Source organism: Apium graveolens, chromosome 11, assembly GCF_009905375.1.
Source record: "Apium graveolens cultivar Ventura chromosome 11, ASM990537v1, whole genome shotgun sequence".
In the NCBI taxonomy this organism is placed as follows: domain Eukaryota; kingdom Viridiplantae; phylum Streptophyta; class Magnoliopsida; order Apiales; family Apiaceae; genus Apium; species Apium graveolens.
Genome location: NC_133657.1, coordinates 187,187,451 through 187,208,137, shown reverse-complemented (window position 1 = coordinate 187,208,137; position 20,687 = coordinate 187,187,451). Strand labels below are relative to the sequence as shown.

Here is a 20,687-nt window from a genome sequence, read left to right as displayed (position 1 = left end):
TAAATATATAATTTATATAATTTATATGTATTCTTAAAATTAATACTTGTTGTTATTATTATTATTATTATTATTATTATTATTATTATTATTGTTGTTGTTGTTGTAAGTTACAAGCTAGTGAGTGATGTAGTGTCGGTACCTAGAGGTATTTAAAAAGTGATTATACTGTAACATAATATTATAATACTATATACGAAAATTACAATTTACAAGAGAAGAGACAGAAAGACTATACACGCATAAGAGATGAAATTAAAATAAACCACATATGACCATGATTTATATTGACGTTTAAGTTAAACTATTTATCAAATCTATGCAATGTCCCAGTAAAGTGAGAATGATAATGAGAATTATTAATAGACAAAACTGCATATTCCAGTGACTAAGAGCACTACAGCATATTTACCAGCTTCATTCATGTTATTGGAAGGTTCTTTCCGCTTCCCTTTCCCGTCATGAGGTTTGTTTTTTATTTTCATCCGGTTTTAAAACCGAAACCGAACCGTTACAAACCGAACCGGGGTTTTGAAACCGAAACCGAAACCGAACCCGAACCAGTGGTTGCGGTTTTCGATTTTAGAAACCGGGGATCTATGGTTCCGGTTCCGGTTTTACCCTAAAACCGGACCGAACCGGCCCATGCTCTACCCTAGTTAGTAATGAAGGAATCAAAGTGGACCCGGCAAAGATCGAGGCAATTACGAATTGGGAGAGACCGAGAACACCCACCGAGGTAAGAAGTTTCTTGGGATTGGCAGGATATTATCGACGATTCGTCCAGAATTTCTCAAAAATTGCAACACCATTGACAAAGCTTACATGGAAGAATGAAAAGTTTATATGGAACGACAAGTGCGAAGAAAGTTTTCAGGAGTTGAAGCGAAGATTAATCACCAGACGATCAAGGGAATTTCGTAATTTATAGTGATGCTTCTCACAAAGGATTAGGATGTGTTATAATGCAGCACGACAAGGTGATTGTGTATGCGTCAAGGCAATTGAAACCACACGAACAGAAGTATCCTACTCATGATTTGGAACTAGCAGCCATAGTGTTTGCTTTAAAGATCAGGAGACATTACCTTTATGGAGAGAAGTGTGAGATTTATACGGATCACAAAAGTTTGAAGTATATATTCACCTAGAAGGAACTTAATATGAGGCAAAGGAGATGGTTAGAATTGATCAAAGATTATGGTTGCTCGATTAAGTATCATCCCGGTAAAGCGAACGTTATAGCGGATGCGTTATGTCGGAAGGAAAGGTTAAATGAGTTATCAGTACCTGAAGAGATATATAAGAAATTTCAGAGATTGGAATTGGAGATTAGAGTTTGCAAGCCTGAAGAAGCGAAAGTGTACAGTATGACTTTCCAGCCGGAGTTGCTGGAGAAAATAAAGAAAGGTCAGGAAGATGTAATGGATCAAGATATAAATCGTTTAGTAGGTGAAGAGTTATGCACGCAAAAGGATGATCAAGGTATTCTGAGGTTTTCATCTAGAATTTGGATTCCACCAGTGACGGAGCTAAAAAATGAAATTTTACAAGAGGCACATAGTTCAAGATATTCCATCCATCCAGGGAGTACCAAAATGTACAGAGATTTAAAGAAGAATTATTGGTGGCCAGACATGAAGAGGGAAATTACGGAATGGGTTAGCAAATGTTATACCTGTCAAAGAGTTAAAGCAGAGCATCAGAGACCAAGTGGATTGTTACAGCCATTGGAAATTCCAGAGTGAAAGTGGGAACATATTGCCATGGATTTTATAGTTGGATTACCAAGGACAAGGGCTAATCATGATGCCATTTGGGTTATAGTGGATAGACTTACCAAGTCAGCTCATTTTCTGCCTATAAATGAAAGATTTTCGCTCGACAAGTTAGTCCATATGTACCTGAAGGAAATCGTAGTTCGTCATGGAGTTCCTGTGTCTATCGTATCTGATCGAGATCCAAGATTTAACTCGAGATTTTGGAAGAGTTTTCAAGAATGTTTGGGAACAAGACTGAATATGAGTACGACCTATCACCCCCAGACGGATGGCCAAAGTGAAAGAACGATCCAGACAATCGAGGACATGTTACGCATTTGTGCTATTGATTTCAAAGGAAGTTGGGATGAGCATTTACCCCTGGTAGAGTTTGCTTATAACAACAGTTATCACGCCAGTATTGGTATGCCACCCTATGAAGCCCTTTATGGACGCAAATGCAGATCTCCAGTATATTGGGATGAAGTAGGAGAACGCAAGATACTTGGACCTGAACTGGTACAGCAGACAAAGGAAGTTGCTGAAATTATCCAGAAGAGATTGATAGCTGCACAAGATCGTCAGAGGAAATACGCAGACTAGTCAAGGAAAGACATGGAATTTGAAGAAGGAAGTTTGGTATTACTGAAAGTATCACCGTGGAAAGGACTAACAAGGTTTGGGAAGAAAGGAAAGCTAAGTCTAAGATATGTCAGACCTTTTGAGATCCTAAAGCGTGCTGGCAAAGTAGCTTACGAGTTGGCGTTACCACCGTACATGGAGCACATTCACAATGTTTTTCACGTATCAATGCTTAAGAAGTACAATCCAGACTCCAGGCATGTAATAGAATATGAGCCAATAGAGCTTCAGGCGGATTTGTCATATGTAGAAACTCCGATAGAGATTCTAGAGGAGAGAGAGAAAGTATTAAGAAATAAAGTGGTAAAGTTAGTAAGAGTTTTGTGGAGAAACCCAAAGGTTGAAGAGTCAACCTGGGAGTTAGAAAGTGATATGAGAGAAAAGTACCCTCATTTGTTTTCTTAGGAGATTCTGAGCACAGAATCCTGTTAAGGGGGGAAGGATGTAATATCCGGGATATATCATGTAATTATTTTGCTATTAAATAATTATTATATGCGTTCAGTATCTATTCTGTGAATTAATTGTTAAATGTTATCTGTATTTGGATATTCAAAAATAATATTAATTGAGTATTTTAATTGTTATATGTCCAAAATAAAATATAGATAATTATCATATCTTCCTAATTATTTTTATGATGATTTATGAATTTATAAGAATCATATGAAATTTATAAAATCTTTTTCCGGGTATTTAAAATCTATTTTATAAAAACGGGAACCAACCGACGTCACCCGTTGTTACATTTTTGGAACCCGAAACTCTTCCGAGAACTCCTTCCTAACCTAATTGTAATATTCCGGGCATTTTCCATGCTTTGACTTTTTCGATCCGGCGTACGGTTTGTCCTGCGCTGGTCCCGGCGCAACATTTTCGATATAATATTCGTTTCGGCAAATCAATAAAACTCGTATTTTCTATAAACGGGAGCTTTTTATTAAACTATCACAATTATCACTTCGTAGTACGTGTAACCAGGCGCTGAGACCAAGACCGCAGTACAAATTGTACTGATTTGGATAATTATCCAGAAAACTGATACCGTTTGGATCAGTTTTTATAAATAAACGTACCGTTTTATATCCGGAATGATCCAACGGGATACTAATTTTCCATAAATATAAATAGCCTTTACCCGTATTTTATTTCGTGTCAAAATCATTTGCAGACAGATAATTATATAATTTTCAGAGAAAACCCCTGATTTCATAAATTGTTCTAAGAATCAAACAAACTTTTGGAGGTGTTATTGAATTCGGTTTGGAAAGCTCGAGTAACCAATCTGAAGGTCTTGAAGAGCTCTACCAGATTCTGTAATCCATACACCTGCAGAAATCAAGGTTATTTTTCAATAATTTTATTTATTTTCGAATTAATTTTAGTAAAAATATAAATTTTTGTTCGGATGATTGTTTGTATGATTTGATGATTGCATGTTGTAGAGCTTGTTTTCCTGATGATTTTGATATATTATATGTCTGATTTGGAGTTCAATAACATGTTCAAATTTGGGTTTGATTTTCGAATTTTAAAATTAGGGTTTATAACCCGTATGAATGTTCTTAATTGAAATTTGGGGGTTTCTTATTCTGGAATAGATTGATGTTGTGATATAGTGGGTTGTGTTCTCTGTGAAATTTGCAATCCAGTCGTATAAGTTTCATGAATCGACGAGGTCTGTAGAGATGGGAGTTGTGTTTTGAATATTTCCGAAGTTCGCCGGAAACTGGCAAACTTCACGGCCAAATTCCAGCCAACTCAGGGTCTGTTATGTTGATTTGTTGGCATGGGTGTGTTCCTGGTGAAGTGTAGTTGTCATCTGGAGGTGGTGGTGGCCTGAGCACCCCTGGATCGTGTTCTCCGGCGAGACAGGGTGTTTTCCGGCGACCCCCTGTAAAAATTGCAGTTTGGTACCTGAACTTTTGGGGACGATACAGTTAGGTCCCTGAAGTTTCCAGAATTTGCAAATTTAGGATTCCTGTTTTAAAAATTTTTAAAAATCATATTTCCTATTTATTTTTATTAGAAAAATTCGTTTTTAATTTCTGAAAATTCTAAAAACTATTATTTCAATTCCGAAAATTATTTTTAATTCAAAAATAAATCTGAATTATTTAGTTAATTAATTCCAGTTAATTTTTAATTGATTAATTGATTTAATTAATTATTAATTGATTTTAATTAATTATTTAATTAGATTTAATTATTTAAAAATGATTTAAAAATTCTGAAAAATAGTTTCGAGCTTTAAAATATTATTCTAAATTATTTCCAAGGCTCGATAATTATTATAAAATTGTTTCGAAGCCAGAATTGGCTAACCGAACCATGTTTATTAACCCGAAATTAATCCAACGACCCGTTTTAATTCCGAAAAATGTTTTTTAAATCATTTTAAATACCAGAAAGCCTATTTTTGACCCGAAACTTCTTTATAAATGATATGTCATTGATTATGTGACGTATTATGTGTTATATGTGATTTGTTGGTTGAATGTCGGTCTCTATATTCGATGTGTACTTGTTTATTGCATAACTTTCAATCCGTTAATCGGATTTGGGTGAAACGAAGGGTAGATAGAAGTATGTGTTGAATAGAATCGTATGAGTTGACTATTGATAGATGCTTATGATATGTGAGCAGAAGAGGCAAAACGTAGGAAAGGGAAACAGGTAGTTGAGGAGTAAGGCGGTTGAGATTGGAAGCGAGTACAGTGTAGTAAGCTAACACCAGGCAAGTGTTCTGAACTTTCTCAAGATATTGTAGTGATTGATAGTCCTGTTCTAAATTGCAAGTGCTTTGAAGCACTAAAACCCAAACCCTGATTCCAGTTTTGATCTTGAGCCGTAAACCTGATTCTTTCTAGACCCTTGATTGTTGTATACCTAAACCCGAACCACAAATATACAATATCATTCTGCAAATACATACAAACTATATACCAAACACTGAATCGAATTATCTTCACACTCAAACCATTGTATCCTACGCTTTGAAAGGCAAAATCCTTGAAACCTTGAAACACTAATTCCTTTGTTATCCAATTATTTCATTACCCAACAGCTAAGCTTTGAAAATGCCATATTGATCCTCATGAACTCTGAAACCATTTCATTATGAAACATCCAATATTGTTAATGATTCTGTTTATTGTTTATTATTGCTTATTCTGTTATTCTGTTCGTGGTCAGACCATATGATGGTCAAATTAGGCCAATGTGTGCCTTGGATCCAGTAGTTAGAGCAATATTGTGTGCTTTGCTCGGGGTTAGTGCGTGACTGATCAGCAGCCTAACCTTGGTTTTTAAAATGAAAGTATAATGTCCAATTCTAAATCATAATTCATTGTTCACTTGATATCATAACCATTTTCACCTGATCATCATTATTCTCAGTTTTGTCATTGTGACTTGCTGAGCTAGTTAGCTCATTTGTGTGATGTTGTTTATGTTCTTTTCCAGTTAAGAAGGAACAGGTTGGTAACGAGGATCCCCAGTCCAGCGCGAGAGCTGGGGGTTCAGGTTGATCGAGCTGAGCTAGTAGGCTTCTTTTGGGATAATATAAGTTTGTAAAAGTTTGTAATAATGTTTAATACTCAGTTCTGAATTTGGATAGTTGGGATTTGAACGGTTTGTAATATAAGTGTGTATTCGGCTTGTGTACATACTTTAACCTGTTGCGGTCCGTGGTAGTTGGTAAGTAGGGTCACTGTATATTATTATTATCTTTATTATTGTTATTAGCAGGTTATAAATAAGGTGTGTGTGTGGACCCCAAACTTCTGACCCGGGTTTGTAGGGCGCCACACAAGATCTGAATCTGTATAGCCAACAAGGTCAAAACATGTACCTTTAGAGTACCAAATACCAAGATTTAGAGTCCCCTTAAGATCCCTAAAAATTCGTTTAACACCTATAAGATGCGACTCTTTAGGATCGGCTTGAAATCTAGCACATAAGCATGTTGCAAACATAATATATGGCCTACTTGCTGTAAGATATAATAATGAGCCTATCATACCTCTATAGTCTGTGATGTCAACCTTCTTACCAGTTTTGTCCTGATCAAGCTTAGAGGCAGTTGGCATTGAAGTCTTTGTCGGAGTTGAATCTTCCAGATTGTAGTTCTTGAGAAGTTCCCTAATGTACTTAGATTCACAAATGAATATACCATATTTCCTTTGACTCACTTGTAATCCAAGAAAGTAGTTCAACTTTCCTATCATGCTCTTTTCTTACTTACTCTACATTAGCTTAGAGAATCTCTTGCAAAGATCATCATTAGTAGAGCCAAATATAATTTCATCAACATATGCTTGAACTAATATTATATCAGATTTATGCATTTTATGAAACAGAGTTTTATGTACAATACCTCTAGTAAAACCATTTTCAAGTAAAAATTATGAGAGAGTGTCATACCATGTCCTTGGTGCTTGCTTGAGTCCACTGAGAGCTTTGAATAGAATGTATACAAAATCTACCAGATTTGGATCTTCAAAACCTGGAGGTTGTTCCACATTCACTTCTTCTTCAACTCCCCATTCAGGAATGGACTTTTGACATCCATGTGATAAATTTTGAAGTCTGGATGTGGTGCAAATGCCAGAAACATCATGATTGCCTCAAGCTTGCTACTGGAGCATATGTTTCATCATAATCTATTCCCTTTTCTTGAGAGTAACCTTTAGCTAGTAGTCTTCCTTGTTTCTCGTTACAATGTCATTTTAATCTAACTTATTTTTGAATACCCATTTGATGCCAATCACTGACTTGTCTTTTGGTCGGGGTACCAGCTTTCATACTTTCTACCTTTTAAACTGATTGAATTCTTCTTGCATAGCAATAACACAATCTGGATCTTCAAGTGCCTCATCCACTTTCTTAGATTCCATTTCTGAGAGAAACCCTGACAAGTGACATTCATTCTGTATGGAACGTCTAGTTCTCGCTCATGTTTCAGGATCACCGATGATTAGCTCAAAGGGATGGTCTCTGTTCCATACTTTTTATCTAGGCAGATAAGATCTTGATGTTTCCCCTTGTTAAGCATTACCACCACCACTTGATTCAGGATCATTCTTCTTGCCACGTACTGTAGGTATAACACAAGCAATTTCAGGTTCTTCTTCATATAAAGGATCATCTTAAAGGTTTTTAAATTCCAGATATTCAGAATACTTTTCTCTTTGCAGGCTTGCTAATTTGGTGTCGTCGAACGTTACATTAACGCTATATACAAATATGCAGATTGAGAAATATGCAGATGTTGAAATAATTTGGTGTCGTCGGACATTATAGATATGTAGATTGAGAAATATACAGATGTTGAATTAAATTACAGCTATATATAATAGAATATCTAATCATATTATATCTATTATTGTATCATTATATCATATTTTGGTGCTAGAGCAATATAATCCTTTTAGATTTATGATTGGTTAAATTTTTAATCACATTATATCTAAAATTGTATTAGGAGGAGTCAGAGTCTGTCGCTTAAATGCGATTTACCTTGGTTTGCAGACTATTGCGTCAGCCCGTAAGGTTTACCCAGTACTCTCTTTCCTCTTTTTTTTTGTTTTTATTACAAAGAGTCGCCCCTGCTCCTCTTTTATATAAAGAGATTATTATTATTATACACCCAAGGGGAGGGAGAGGGACAAAAGTGGGGCATAGTGATGAATAACAAAAAAACAACGTTGTTTCTTCTACTTGTGGTCGCATGTTGTGTTCATCAAGGAATAGCTTCTTCCCAGCAGGATGAGAAAGAGATGTTTTACGTCAAAAGAATCAACAGGCTTCTGGTGAAGGCAATGAGGAGAAAAACGATCGAAGCCAAAGAATGGGATCGTCTCGTGAAAAAGCGGCGCCTGTAGAATTGGGCTTGATGCAATTAGAGATTTTTTCTTCGAATAATATTCCGGATGATATTCTCGAAGACATAGTGAAATCTATAGAGGATTACGATATTGAGAATCTACACCCACATTAGGCTAAAATAATGTAAATTGATGGTTGATTATATTACAAACGATGAAAACGTGTTTTGTGTCCAATAATGTTATTTATAGTCACGGGTTATATATTAATAATAATCTTTATTAATAAATGGAACCCTGTTTTAAGGGGTGCACAAATATTAATAGATCACAAACAACATTCTTGTATTTAAGGTCGAGTAATCAGATTTTATTCGGTAGTATTTATAAATTTCAGGGATAAAAAAGAGAAGAAGAAACCGGGAGATTATTATTATTATAGTGGATTATATTGATTATTTTTAGGGTTTGTCTAGTGTGTATTCATGAGCATATGTTAAGCACAAAAATTTATAAAATTTTGAGTGTTTTGATTGATATATTTGTTGTAAATACACGGCGTCCATCATCATTAAAAAATATTGGTCAATCAAAACAAGCTCAATTTATAGAAATTTGTGTTTAGTGTATACGCATGGGCAGAAAAACCGTTATTTTTATAGTAGATTCTTGATTGGGGGTATATTTTATGAATTCGTGTTGCACGTATTATTGTTTGAATTTAATAATTCTGTAAATTTCAATCATTTTACGGAATTAAGTAATGCACAGCCCCTGCAAGGAACTGTGTAAACCAACTTATTGGAGAATGTTAGATACTAAGTTTCCTTGTCAAATGAAGTTATGAATATTATTTGATCAGTCCAAGTCTTGCTTATTATTTAAAAAAGAGTCATTCATGTGCTTTAGTTCATTAGTTTTCTCGATTGGTAGTATTATGTGTTTAAAGAGAATGCGCTAGAATACTACTCTGCAGCTCTGCTACAAATTTAACTTCTACCAGGTGGGATGTTTCTTGAGATTCCGCTGTAGTCATTTGTACACTGCCCTCGATTGTCATGGAGTTCCAACATTTAATGATGATCCTGAGCTACGCAGCAACCAGCAGAGAAGTAAATTTTAGAAGCATTGCTTCAAGCTATTCAGGATCAAGTTCTTACATTATGGTCTTCTCCAAAAATTATGCTTCTTCGCTTTGGTGCCTTGACTAGCTGGTAGGGATACAGAACCGTCATAGAATGATGACAAGGTTGGTTATTCCTGTTTTTACAACATTGATCCATCCTATACATATTTGTTTTCTGCTTTACTCCCTTTTTATGTTTGTTATATTTTGTGACGGGTGTGCTCTGGCTATGGGCATCCTATACATATATTTATCCTTCTGAGGTTCCATATTGCATTAGTCAATCAAGTCATAAGAAAGGGTTAGTCGTGTCTTTATATTTGCAGCCTAATGTGTCGCCCAAATATCTATTTTATTCGTGGTATGTATAATCTTTCCAGGAGTGCTTCGTAAGTTTAAAATTTTATAGATCTTATGAAAAAAAAATTATATAAATTATTGGATTAAAATGAGATGTATTAGTTCATTCAATAAATCTGTATTGTCCTTAATCAGAAATCGATTGGAATGTCTCAGGAGAATAATTTTTTATATAGGTAGACTTAGAGAATTCAAAATAGTTGTATTGATAATTTAAACCATTCTTCTCTAAACATCTGTTGATGGAATCCGAGATGTGGCTCTTATTTTTTGGACCAAATCTTTCCCGTCACAATATTAGTTTCCTCTATTCACTCTATTGTTTCGTTGAAAGAACTTAGCTGGAACTTACTTCCAGCTAAGTTCTTTGGTTATATAGCAAATAGCTGTCAATTGTCAGTCACAAAGTATAAACTCCAATTAGCCAGTAGTACTTTTTAAAGTCAGTACTTTTAATTAGCTTATTGCTTACTTTAGTGTCCTTGCAGTCCTTTCTGAAGTAAATGAGAACTGATAGAGATTATCCTATCATGTTGGAATTAATCGACATCTTATACTAACAATTTGGATCTCGGAGCATCAGTAATATCTCTTTTTCTTGCTGTTCTTGAATCTGAATTTAGTAAAATCATCGTATGGATGGTATTAGATTGCATCTCCATAAAAATTCAGTAACAAAATGTTCAACTTGCTAAATTAAACACAATTCTCTGAGGTTTTTTTGTTTGGCTCATATATAGATATAATTTGGATATATAGGTAGCCTTGGAGAATTGAAAGTAGTTATATAATTTAGGTAGTTTTTTTTTTTGCAACTGTATGTTGATTATTAATTTTGGACCAAATCTTTCCCTTCACAATGTTAGCTTCCTCTGTTCACTCTAATGTTTTTGTGCAAAGAATTTAGTTGGAACTAGTTCTCTGATTATATAGCAAATAGCTGTCAATTGTCACAAGTAAAACTCCAAATAACCATTACTTTTTTATTATTACTTTTAATTAGGTCATCAGTTGTAGTCTAGCCCATTCTTTGAACTGCCTGATATTCTGAGCTCGATCATTCAGGCTCGCTTCAACATTGTTGCATCTCACATATTGTGACATTTAGGCGGCACCACTTACCTTTGAAAAACTAACTGCATTCATAAAGTGAAACTTGGATGAGTTTCAGTTTTAGGAAGGATGTTAAACAAAACGGTTTTATTGCATAAACTTCTGCATGTTTGTAGTTTTAGTCAGTCCAAGTTTTCTATATTCTTTACCAGGAGGTAATTTGGATATGGTTGGTTTTATTAAAATTCCCTAATCTGTTTCTTGAGCTTCCGTGCTCCTGACACTCAGTATAAGTTCACCAGTCATTTGTACTCTGCCCTAGATTGTCATGGAATTCGAACTTTTAAAGATGATCCTGAACTACGCGTTGGAGAAGTAATCTCAGAAGCATTACTCCAAGCGATTAGGAAATCCAAGATTTACATTATTGTCTTCTCCAAAAATTACGCTTCTTCACCTTGGTGCCTTGAGGAGCTCGTAGAGATATACACTTGTTATGAAACAATGAAAAGAAAGATTATTGTGGTATTTTACAACATTGATCCATCAGTTGTTCGAGACCAAACAAAGAGTTTTAAAAAAGCTTTTGAAAAGTATGAAACTCGTTTTGCTGGTAAAACTGAATAAGTGGCGCCTTGCACTAACAAAAGTTGCAGGTTTTTCAGGAGACGTATATATTATGAAAGGTAAAGGTACCATACTCAATTTAGGGGTTTTTCCCCTAGCATTTATACAAAATAACATTAAAAAAATATTTGTATGTGTGTGCTTGTTGATATTTGTAAATGAAGTTGTTGATGAGATTCTACTCGAGATAAATCCCAAGACATTAGATGTTGCAAAATATCCAGTTGGGTTGGATTCTCGTGTTAAAGACATAGAAACATTGTTGAGCAGTGGCATGGAAGGTGTCATAAGGTTTGGTATATATGGTATGGGCGGAGTGGGAAAAACAACTCTTGCCAGAGCTCTTTATAATCAACTCTCTTTAGGAGGTTTTAAAGACAGTTGCTTCCTTGCAAATTGTAGGGAGGTTTCGGGGACAACGAAAGGCCTTGTATCTCTACAACAGCAACTTATTAATGATGTTCTCAAAAGTAAGAATCCTGTTAACGTTAACAATGTTGACAGTGGAAATGAGTTGATAAAAGCTAGAATCTGTTCTAAAAAAATTCTGGTTGTTATTGACGATTTAGACCACCATAAACAATTTGAATATTTGGTAGGACCTTTTGCTTCTGGGAGTGTAGTCATTATAACTACAAGGGATAAAGATATGCTGGAAAGAATTGATGTGGAACCCATATATCAGCACAGGGTAAATGAGTTGGATGATGATAAGTCATTGACACTGTTTACCCAACATGCATTCGGAAATGCGAAACCAAACAACAATTTTCTGGACTTGAGCAAAAAAATTCTACATATTGCTGGGGGGCTTCCTCTGGCTCTCGAGGTTTTTGGCTCGTATTTGTATAAGCGGTCCGAGGCAGGGTGGAATTCCTTCATCAAGAAACTGCAGCGACTTATAATTAGCTTGGATGCCTTGGAATCCGACGATCCTATGCTGAAGAAAATATTTCTAGACATTGCTTGTTTTCTCATTGGAACTGGGGAAAAAGAGGCGGTTCAATTATTGGAAACATATTATTCCGATGCAGATTATTACATTGATATTTTAAAGAAAAGATGCTTACTAACAATTGATGATAGCAAAAATTTGAGAATGCATGATCTGCTTCGAGATATGGGAAGGGAAGTATCACGTAACAACTTGCCTAATGAGCCTGGAAAGCATAGTAGATTGTGGGGAGTAGAAGATATCCGCGATGTGTTGAAGAAGCTCAAGGTAATTTCATTATACGTGTATATAAGAAGAATGTTTTTAACTGACTCTGATTGTTCCATCTAACTTTTACTGGCAGAAATTCACTCATTAACTATTCTTCTTATGCATGTATGAACACGAAAAATTGCTCATAAAATGACTTATATGTATTAGTAGTTAGTAGGCATAGGGATCTCCTTTTTGTAGATGAAAACAATGGTTATCAGCCATTCTTCTTGATATGTGTGAGTGTGTGTGTGTGTCAGGGAACAGAAGTAATTGAAGGTATCATCCCTTGCAATTTTGACTACCGGAGTTCATTTGAGGGAATATCATTCAATGCCGAAACATTCAAACGGATGTGTAACTTGAGATTTCTTCACCTCACAGATGTGGACATCATTGGAAGTTTTGAACAGACGTTTGAAGAGTTAAGGTGGCTTCAATGGAATGGTTGTCCTTTACCAAGTTTTCCCTCTGAATTTTACCCGCAAAAACTTGTTTTCCTTGGGCTGTCTCGTAGCAAAATAAAAACAATGCAGGGGATGAACATGGTAGGTACTCTGATTATGTTTATCGCACATCTGACAATTTATGTAGTAAAGTCTATTTAACTTATCCCTGGATTTACAGGTTTATAAAAATTTAAGGGATTTAAACATGTCAGAATCTCCATATTTAACTAGGACTCCAGACTTCACCAAATTACCTACTCTCAAGACTTTAAATCTAGAGGACTGTAGTAGCTTGGAGGAGGTCCACATATCTATTGGAATCTTAGCAAAGCTTGTTTACTTAAATTTGTGTGATTGTGTTAGCTAAAGGGTCTTCCGGACACTATTTGCAACTTACGTGCATTGGAAGTTCTAGATATAGGTGGTTGCAGTAGTCTGGAAGCATTGCTTGTAGAATTGGGGAACATTCAATCCCTAAAAGAGTTCAGAGCAATTGATCTTACTGTTCTGAAATTACCAGAGTCAATGGGACGTCTTAGTAAGCTTGTTGAGCTGGATTTAAGTGATAGCAAGAACCTTGAATCTCTTCCTGATACAATCTGCAACTTGGGAGCATTGAAAGTTCTAAATATATGTGATTGCAGTAGTCTGAAAGCATTGCCTGTAGAATTGGGGAACATTAAATCCTTACAAGAGCTCCATATGGAAAGCCTGACTGTGTCAGAATTACCGGATTCAATCGGTGATTTACATGAGCTCGTTGAGCTGAGATTAAGTCATAACAAGCACCTAGAAATATTGCCAGCTACATTTTGGAACCTTACGAGGTTAAGGAAGCTAGAGGCAGCTGATACTCCGTTGAATAAAGTTCCTGATTTTCAATCATGTCAGGCAGAGTTATCTAATTTGGAAGAGTTGGCTATAAGTGGAAATGCTCTCACTGCTCTACCATGCGGTCTTGGCCACCTCTCGAGCATAAGACATCTGAAAATTGGAAATTCTCTAAATCTTTTGTCCGTTGCTGAACTTCCTCCAAATCTTACATGGTTAGATGTATGATTGTAGTTCTCTGGAAAGATTACCAAATCTATCTACTCTGAAACAGTTGGAGACATTGGACCTTTCCGACTGCAGCAGTTTGAGAGAGACTCAAAGCTTGACGGGACTGACTTCTGTAAGGAGCATCCATTTAGGATGTTGCAATTCATCTCTTCTGGCATGCATTCTTACAGAGCATTTCTTTCAGGTTTTGATTTATCTCAAACTCTTACTTACTATTATTAGTTATTGTGCCTTTCCAGTTAGAGGATCATTGCTCTAAGATTTAATTTTAAGCAAAAAAAATTGTAAAGTTATAAGACGGCAATATTGATAACTAATTGTTGATTGAATGGTAACAGGTGTACGCTAAATATGGGCAGCATCTGATACACATTTATCTTTCAGAGGTTCAAGATTGGATTAATCGAATAAATCATAAAGGTGGGTCGACAGTGTATTTACATTTGGAGCCAGAAGTGACCCGCAAATTTTTGGGGCTGATCCTTTGATTTAAACCCAAAAACCATCCCCAACGGATGGCTAAATATTCTGTGAAGAATACCACAAGTAATTTTATATGGCACGGATTTCTTTTTGTTCTTTCCTATAAATTTTACATAGTAATAGTACCAAGATCAATTTTCTCCATCAGTAACATAACAGTGACAATAAAATCGAAGTAGAATCAGCGTCAGAAATATGTGCTATGCATCTACTTTATGATCAGGAAACTGCATCAATCTGAAAGAATGAAGAAGCTATCACTTCGGGGTATGTAACATGGTAAACAAACTAGATGATAAGTTTTGATTAGCTCATTATTTGTAGTGTCTTTGCAATCGTGTTTCCTTATGTTAAATTAATGAGTGTCTGGTAGCTGGTGCAATGAGAAAACAATGTTAAATTGATCTGTCATGTATTGAATTATTAGTGCAACAGCATTTCTTATTCTTTTTATTCAGTATCATTCAAATGCTGATAATATCAATACTTTAGATTATTTGTCAGGGCATAAATCAGCATAGATGATGTGGAAAAGTCACCAGAACTGAGCAAACAAGAATCTCATATTGCAATGAATCTCCAGACTCCGTGACCTGATCCTCAGTAGCTCATACCTTTACCATATCTGATTTAGCTATCTTGAATTCTCTGTTGCTTATATATCATTGTTTGATTTATTTTGTCCGAACAATTTGAGTTTGTTCTCGGGAAAGTAGTACTGCATATAATTGAAGTAGTGACAGAAAATACACAAAAGTGGTGGGAATGTTTATACGTTGTCAGTTCAATACATTGATCGAATTATAAGTTTGTATATCCCAACCTGCTCTAGAATTATGCTTATGCACTGGAACATTTTGGAATAACATTTGGACAACTGATAACTAGTTTGCCCACACTTACCAGATATCATCATATTCGATTCCTTAAACAAACCATAATAAATTGATACGAGCAGGTAATATGAGACATGGCACTGTTTAATTATCTCAATAAACTTTTTTTTTTGTTAATGATGACGACAAAGAACAAATTGTACGGTGTTATTCATACACCTCCTCATTCTATACTGGCGGCCAACATCGTTAAATAAAAATGATATTTTAAATACTGCTTAAACAAAATAGTGCATTATTGGTAGCTGATCTTTGTTTTATATGATACTGGTGGTTGGATTTGGTGGGTGAACTCAATGGCTTCCACAAGTTCCCAAACTACATCCTCTTCTGCCTCAGATTCAACACCTGATACTACTAGGTGGGATGTTTTCTTGAGCTTTCGGGGTACAGACACTCGATATAAGTTTAGCAGTCATTTGTACGCTGCCCTCGATCGTCACGGAGTTCGAACATTCAAGGATGATCCTGAGCTACGCAGTGGAGAAGTTATTTCAGAAGCATTGCTTGAAGCTATTCGGGAATCCAGGTCTTACATCGTGGTCTTCTCCGAAAATTATGCCTCTTCACCTTGGTGCCTTGACGAGCTCGTAGAGATATACAAGTGTCACGAAACGATGGCAAGATTAGTTATTCCTGTGTTTTACAACATTGATCCGTCGGTTGTTCGACACCAAACTGGGAGTTTTAAAGAAGCTTTTGAAACACATGAAATTCGTTTTTCAGGAGAAATGGAGAAAGTAAACAGGTGGAGACTTGCATTAAAAGAAGTTTGCAACTTTTCAGGAAAACATGTAATTCAAAACAGGTAATAATACACTAATATCCAGTTTTGATCTTCTCCCGCCATCCATAATTTACTTCTCTCGTCCCATATATGATATCTGGTTGTATTACCTTATCATATTCATTTACTGCAAGTGTGTTATTAAAAGTAAAAGCTCTATATATGTTAAAAGTATTGCATCGCAGGTCTGAAGCTGATATTATCATTGAAATTGTCAATGATATTCTACTCGAAATAGATCCCTAAGACTTTATACGTAGCAAAATATCCAGTTGGATTGGATTCTCGTGTAAAAGACATAGCAACTTTGTTGAGCAGTGGCACAGAAGGTGTCACTAGGTTTGGTATATATGGTATGGGTGGAGTGGGCAAAACTACTCTAGCGAAAGCTCTTTACAATCAACTCTTGCTAGGAGGAAGCTTTAAGGACAGCTCTTTCCTCGCAAATTGTAGGGAGGTTTCAAGGACAGTAGAAGGCCTGGTATCCTTACAACAACAACTTATTAATGATGTTCTTAAAAGTAAGAAAATTTTAAATTTTGACAATGCTGACAAAGGAATTAAGTTGATAGGAGCAAGAATTTGTTCAACAAAAATTTTGGTTGTTATTGATGATTTAGACCACCATAAACAATTTGAATATTTGGTAGGACCGTTTGCTTCCGGGAGTATAGTCATCATAACTACAAGAGATGAAGAGCTGTTGGATAAAATTGAAGTAAACCCATATATAGATACAAGGTAAATGTGTTGGATGATGATAAGTCACTTACACTATTTACTCAGCATGCATTTGGAAATGCTAAACCCAACAGCATTTCGATGTTATTGATTAAAAAAATTCTATGTCATGCTGGTGGGCTTCCCTTGGCTCTTGAGGTTTTCGGCTCGTATTTGCATAAGCGGCCTGAGCCAGGGTGGAAATCTTTCATCAAAAGATTGCAGCGGATTCCCGACAACAACATTCAGAACAGACTTATAATTAGCTTGGATGCCTTGGAATCAGATGATCCTCTGCTGAAGAAACTATTCCTAGACATTGCTTGTTTTCTCATTGGGTGGGAAAACACAAAGGCAACGAAGTTTTTGGGAACTTACTATCCTGATGTTGATTTTAACCTTAGCATTCTTATGAAAAGATGTTTGCTAACGATTGATGAAAGCAATATGTTGAGAATGCATGACCTGCTTCGTGATGTTGGAAGGGAAGTATCGCGCAACAACTTTCCCAATGAGCCTGGAAAACATAGTAGATTATGGGCAGTAGAAGATATACTTGACGTGTTGAAGAAGCACAAGGTAATTTTAACATATGTATATCAATATATTAATAAATGTATATAGAATAATGCTTTCAAATGAAACTAATGATTCCATATAAAATATAAGTTAAAATGACACAAATTCACTCATAAACATTGCTCATGCGATGAATCATGTGATGAAGTAGCAAAGGGGTTCCCTTTTCTTAGATATATTTGATAAACAATGTTCATGAACTTTTCTACTAATTGATATATATGTGTCAGGGAACAGAGGAGATTGAATGCATCATCCCTTGCAATATAGAGTTTAATTATCCATTAGAGGGAGTATCATTCAATACTGAATCTTTCCAAAGGATGGGTAACTTAAGATTTCTATACCTCAAAGACGTGGACATCATTGGAAGCTTTGAACAGATATTTGAAGATTTGAGGTTTCTCCTATGGGAGGGCTGTCCTTTAACGAGTTTCCCCTCAGATTTATACTCGCCAAAGCTTGGTTACCTTGCGCTACTTGGTAGCAAAATGAGAACAATGCAGGGGCTAAACAGGGTAGGTGCTCTTAATATGTTCCTCGCACATATGACAGCTTATATATCAAATTCTAATCTGATTTATCCTCGGTTCTACAGGTTTTTGAACATTTGAAATATCTAATTGTGTCAAAATCTCCGGATTTAATTACAACTCCAGACTTTACCAAGTTACCTTGTCTTGAAATTGTGAATCTTGAGGGTTGTAGAAGCTTGACAAAGGTAGACATATCACTTGGAAATTTGGTCAAGCTGGTTTACCTAAATTTGTCTTATTGTGTGAGCCTAAAAAGTCTTCCAGACACCCTTTGCAACTTGAGTGCATTGAAATGTCTATACATTGGTAATTGCAAGAATCTTGAAGAATTGCCCGTAAAATTGGGGAACATCACATCCCTAAAAGATCTTAAAGCAGACAATTTAATTGTTTCCAAATTACCAGATTCGATCGGTTGTCTTAGTAATTTAGTCAATCTGGTTTTATCGGGCAACAAGAACCTCAAAACTCTTCCAGACACCATCTGTAACTTAAGAGCATTAAAGGTTCTAGATATCCAGCTCTGTAGTAACCTGAGAGCATTGCCTATATATTTGGGGAAGATGGAATCCCTAAAAAAACTTTTTACGGGGGAACTGGCTGTGTCAAGAGATACCAAATTCGATCGCGCATTTAAGTCAGCTTGTTATGCTAAATTTACGTGGCAATGTGAACCTTAAAACTCTTCCGAACGAAATTTGGAGTTTGAGATCACTGCAGATTCTTGATATATCTACATGTAAAAGGCTAGAAATGTTACCGCATAGATTTTGGAATCTTACAAGGTTAGTAGAACTGAAAGCAGACGGTACTCCATTAAAATATGTTCCTAATGTGGAATCAAGCCAAATTGCATTATCATCTAAGTTGAGAAAGTTGTATCTACACGGCAATGCTCTTATTGCCCTACCGTATGGGATTGGTCAGTTCTTAAATCTAGGAATTCTTACAATTAGAGATTCTGTGAATCTGTTGTCCATTGAGGAATTTCCTCCTAAACTGACAATCATAGAAGCAAAAGGTTGTACGTCTCTTGTAAGATTACCAAATTTATCCAGTTTGAAACATTTGGAGAGATTGAACCTTACGAAATGCAGCAGCTTGATCGAGATTCAGGGCTCGACGGAACTCACTTCTTTAGGGGAACTTCATTTGGCAGGTTGCAGTTCGTCCCTTATAGGATGCACCTTCACTGAGCATTTTTTTAAGGTTTTTGGTTCTTGTCATGACCAAAATTATAAGTAGTTTGAACATGATAAATATTTTTATTTAAAATCTGATTTGTTAATTTACTTCCTTTTTGATGTTGTTATACTTTGTAATAGGTGTGCTCTGTAAATGGGCGGTGATAATCCCAGATCACCCCGGGGCCTTCTCCTTGCTGGCCCTGACTCAAACTCCTTTTGGACTGCGACGGCAGCGGTGTGCGGTGTAGTTGTAGGGTGGGAACCTACAAAACAGAGTCGGAGGGGGGTGGCGTCCCCGCGGCACCTCCGGCGTGAGAATGAGAAAGGGTTTTTAAGGAGGAGGGCAAAGTTGGGATTATGCGAATATATTTGTGAGGAGTACGTGTGTGCATGTGAGTATAGGTGAGGGAGAGAGTATGTAAGATTGTAACTTGTAACCTTCCTTCTGTTCTACCTTTTATAGGCCTCCTACTAGGGTTTAGGGGTTTGTCCCTTTTCATCTGGACCGTAGGTTGGCCTTTTGGACTGTAGGGCATCTGGACGCCTGGAATGCGTCAGAATACAACCATATCCGGACCGTAGGAACGTCTTGGATCCCGGATACCTGGACGGTGGCGATGCTGCCACGTGTCCTGGGCTCCTCAAGGTCAACGCTGAATCCGTCAGAGTACTGCCAGATCCGGACCGTAGGATTGTTCTGGATCTCTGGGACCTGGACGGTGGTGATGTCGCCACGTGTCCTGGGGTCTTGTATTTGGGCCCTGGGCCTCTTCACTTGGGCCTGAATTGTTATGGGCTATCATTTTCCCCCCACTCCCTTATGCGGGTTTACCCGGATGGGGGAGTAGAGTAATTGTCTTTGTGCCGCGGCGCCTTTGTAAAATTTTGGGGGTTGTTTGATTTGCTGCCCCCTAACCCCGGGGTCACATGGGGATGAGACTCCGGGGTTGATTTGGTTAGTCATTTGACTTGAGTTCAAGGTGAGATTCCTTGAAATACTTTAGAAAATTTTGGGGGTTGTTTGATTCATTGCCCCCTAAGCCCGGGGTCACATGGGGATGAGACTCCGGGGTTGACTTGGTTAGTCATTTGACTTGAGTTCAAGGTGAGAGTCCTTGAAATACTTTGGAAAATTTTGGGGGTTGTTTGATTCATTGCCCCCTAAGCCCGGGGTCACATGGGGATGAGACTCCGGGGTTGACTTGGTTAGTCATTTGACTTGAGTTCAAGGTGAGAGTCCTTGAAATACTTTGGAAAATTTTGGGGGTTGTTTGATTTATTGCCCCTAGCCCCGGGGTTAAATGGGGATGAGACTCCGGGGTTGACTTGGTTAGTCATTTAATTTTGAGTTCGAATTTTGGGCACGGTTTGGTGGGCAAGTACAC

At 36.6% G+C, this 20,687-nt stretch overlaps 2 pseudogenes; both read left to right on the top strand.

The window, feature by feature from the left end:
* The first annotated feature begins 11,273 nt into the window (after positions 1–11,273).
* On the top strand, positions 11,274–14,111 carry LOC141696266 (TMV resistance protein N-like; annotated as a pseudogene).
* Positions 14,112–14,547: 436 nt separating this feature from the next.
* On the top strand, positions 14,548–19,455 carry LOC141696264 (TMV resistance protein N-like; annotated as a pseudogene).
* Positions 19,456–20,687: the final 1,232 nt, after the last annotated feature.